The sequence below is a fragment of the Armigeres subalbatus genome, chromosome 2, assembly GCF_024139115.2.
Source record: "Armigeres subalbatus isolate Guangzhou_Male chromosome 2, GZ_Asu_2, whole genome shotgun sequence".
NCBI classification, from domain to species: Eukaryota; Metazoa; Arthropoda; class Insecta; order Diptera; family Culicidae; genus Armigeres; species Armigeres subalbatus.
This window is the reverse complement of record NC_085140.1, coordinates 178,161,543-178,165,784: the sequence shown is the minus strand read 5'-3', so window position 1 is coordinate 178,165,784 and position 4,242 is coordinate 178,161,543.

Genomic DNA, 4,242 nt, shown 5'->3' with positions numbered 1-4,242 from the left:
CCCAGAGAAAACAATGGATCACCGATGAGACCAGGAGGAAGATAGAGGAGCGAAGAGAAGCCAAAGCCGCGATAGAGCGATCGAAAACCAGAGGAGCCAAAGTCTTAGCCCGTCAACGATACGCGGCTCTTGAGAAGGAAGTAAAACGCTTATGTCGACGGGACAAGCGAGCGTGGGCAGACTCTCTGGCCGACGAAGGAGAAAGAGCTGCCGCAACCAGGGACATTCGCATCCTCTACGATATCTCACGACGCTTAAGCGGGGCGAAGATGAATGCAACGATGCCTGTGAAAGACGCGAATGGACAGTTATCGACCGAACCAACTGACCAGCTGAAACGCTAGTTCGAGCACTTCGAACAACTTTTTCAAGTGCCAGCCAGGCTATCACCACCTCGGCATGATCTGGCTAGGATCCGACGTATAACACGCGTCAATACCGAAGCTCCATCACTGCTAGAGATTCAAACAGCCATCCAAAGCATGAAATCGAATAAAGCCCCATGGGTCGACCGCATATCAGCCGAGATGCTCAAAGCTGACCCCATGACATCCGCACAACTACTGCATCGTTTATTTCGTAATATCTGGGACACCGCAACTTTCCCGGTCGACTGGATGCAAGGTATCTTAGTGAAGGTGCCCAAAAAGGGTGACCTGACTGTATGCGATAACTGGCGAGGCATTATGTTGCTGTGTACCGTACTCAAAGTTCTGTGCAAAATTATCCTAGCCCGGATTCAGGAGAAGATCGATGCGACTCTCCGTCGGCAGCAGGCCGGATTCCGTGCCGGAAGATCCTGTGTGGACCATATTGTCACGCTCCGCATCATTCTGGAGCAGGTCAACGAATTCCAAGAGTCCCTTTACTTGGTATTCATTGACTACGAAAAAGCTTTCGACCGTCTCAATCACGAGAATATGTTATCATCGGCCTCATCGAAGCATAGTATGAGGCCTTTTCGCGTAGAGTGCTGCACAATGGGGTCCTGTCCGACCCTACCCGGGTCGTAGCTGGTGTGAGGCAAGGATGTATTCTATCACCGTTACTGTTCCTCATCGTAATCGATGAGATTCTGGTAGATGCGATTGACCGTGAACCAAACCGCGGGCTGTTATGGCAGCCTATAACCATGGAGCACCTAAACGACTTCGAATTGGCTGATGACGTTGCACCCCTCACGCAACGGCGCTCTGATATGCAGAGTAAGCTCAACGACCTTGCCGAGCGCTCCTCCTCGGCAGGTTTAGTCATCAACGTCAACAAAACCAAATCGTTGGATGTAAACACGGTGACTCCTTCCAGTTTCACAGTAGCCGGGCAACCAGTGGAGAATGTTGAAAGCTTCCAATATCTTGGTAGCCAAATGGCGTCAGACGGCGGTACCAAGATCGACATAGGCGCACGGATCAAGAAAGCAAGGGCTGCCTTTGCGAGTTTAAGAAATATCTGGAAAAACAGGCAGATAAGTGAACGCACCAAAATACGAATTTTCAACTCTAACGTGAAATCTGTGCTGCTATACGCTAGCGAAACATGGTGTGTATCAGTGGAGAACACTCAACGGCTGCAGGTGTTCATTAACAGATGCCTGCGGTATATAATTCTGGCCTGGTGGTCTCACAACTGGATCTCAAACAACGAGCTCCATCGTCCTTGTCACCAGAGGCCGATAGCAACAGAAATTCGGAAGTGGGGCTGGGTCGGCCACACTCTACGTAGGGGCGGAAACGAAATCTGTAAACAAGCATTAGACTGGAACCCAGCGGGACATCGCAGCAGAGGCAGACCCAGAGGCTCATGGCGGCGAAGCCTCAATAAAGAAATAAAAGAAGTCGACCGAAATCTAACCTGGCAACAGGTTAAAGCGATAGCCGGGCAACGCTCAGGATGGAGATCTTTCAAGTCGGCCCTTTGCACCACCGGAGGTGTACAGGATCCATAAGTAAGTAAGTAAGTATATAAATTATGCCAAATGGCCTTTATGCCAAACGACCCTCAATTTGACGCCGCGTACAAATTATGCCAAATGGTCGTTATGCCAAATGGCCTTCAATTTGACACCGCATACATATTATGCCAAATGGCAATTATTCCAAACGGCCCTTATGCCAAATGGCTATTATGCCAAACGTGGTACCGCCTTCTTAACCTCGTCCAGTGTTGGTGGTTCCACAGCTTGACCGTCGCCGACTATGTCCATCCTGCTCCTTAATACGCCTTCATTTTCACCGTTCAACAAATCATCGAAGTGCTCCTTCCACCTGGCTACCACCATAGACTTGTCTGTTAGCAAATTCCCCCCTCGGTCATTGCACATGGCGGGTACTGGTGCAGTCTTATGCCGCGCGTTCGACTCCTAGCAACATTTTTCTCGGCCAGTCATTCGCTGGCATTCCTCATCAAACCAACCATTTCGTTGGCGTCGCTGTCAGTGCCTAACACTTCCAGCGCTGTTGCAGTCCGCTCGTCCAGCTTCTGGTGGTACTGTTGAGCAACTCCTTCAACTGACAAGCGTTGGATATTGAAACGCATCGTTCTGTTGTTTCGTGAATTCGTGACGCTGGAAAGTCGCAACTACAAGGTAGTGGTCCGAGTTGATGTTCGGACCTCTGAAGGCTTCGAGATGAGCCAGCCCTTACATCTATAACATCCGAAGAAATCTCGCTTAACTTTTCAGAAGGACCTAAGTAACATTTTTTCATGAATTAATTTGAGTATTGCAATCAAAAGCTTTCATGTTTTTCTGTTGTGTGCGCTATTCAAATTAATTCATACATAAAAATGTTACTTGGGTCCTTTTGAAAAGTTAAGCGAGAAATGTTGTCCGTCGACCAGCACGTGGTCTATCTGTAAGCAAGTGTCTCCACTCGGATGTTGCCAGGTGTGTTTGCGGATATTCTTACGTGCGAACTAGGTACTGCTTATTGCCATCCCTCTTGTAAATAAATACAATATTAATTTGCAAAACTTAAAGGTGACCCATTTTGTCCCGGCATTTTTTGATTCATAGAAAAATAGACTTCTACTTTAATGACTCAAAATTAAATAAAAAGTAGTTTTTTTTTTGTTATTTCATACCCCTGGCTTACAGATTTTGAGCTATTTTTATAGATCCACGTTCAAAAGCATTGAGGGTTCGCCTTAGGTGACCCATCTTGCCCCATCCTACCCTATATATATATCAACTGAGGGTATTAAAATGTAATTTTACTTTGATCAAGTCGTACGGAGTCATATTAACACCAATATCCGTTTTGATACCCTTAGCTGATAGATATATTTAAAAGCTTTCGTCCAAGTACTAACTTGTATGGGAAAAGCTCATTTTTACCATTTCATTCATTTCATTTATTTAGTTAACATCTAATCAGATAACACTGAATCAACAATTTGACGCCATAATGCACGGTTCGAGGCCGCATCTCTCCATCCTCGGATACGCCCCACGCTCGCCAAGTCGTTCTGCACCTGGTCTGCCCATCTCGCTCGCTGCGCTCCACGCCGTCTCGTACCTGCCGGATCGGAAGCGAACACCATCTTTGCAGGGTTGCTGTCCGGCATTCTTGGAACACACATGTCCTGCCCATCGTACCCTTCCGGCTTTAGCTACCTTCTGGATACTGGGTTCGCCGTAGAGTTGGGCGAGCTCATGGTTCATTCTTCGCCGCCACACACCGTCTTCTTGCACACCGCCAAAGATGGTCCTAAGCACCCGTCTCTCGAATACTCCGAGTGCTTGCAAGTCCTCCTCGAGCATTGTCCATGTTTCATGTCCGTAGAGGACAACCGGTCTTATTAACGTCTTGTACATGACACATTTGGTGCGGTGGCGAATCTTTTTCGACCGCAGTTTCTTCTGGAGCCCGTAGTAGGCCCGACTTCCACAGATGCTGCGCCTTCGTATTTCACGACTAACGTTGTTGTCAGCCGTTAGCAAGGATCCGAGGTAGACGAATTCCTCGACCACCTCGAAGGTATCCTCGTCTATCGTAACACTGCTTCCCAGGCGGGCCCTATCGCGCTCGGTTCCGCCCACAAGCATGTACTTTGTCTTTGACGCATTCACCACCAGTCCAACTTTTGTTGCTTCACGTTTCAGGCGGGTGTACAGTTCTACCACCTTTGCAAATGTTCGGCCGACAATGTCCATGTCATCCGCGAAGCAAATAAATTGACTGGATCTGTTGAAAATCGTACCCCGGCTGTTACACCCGGCTCTCCGCATGACACCTTCTAGCG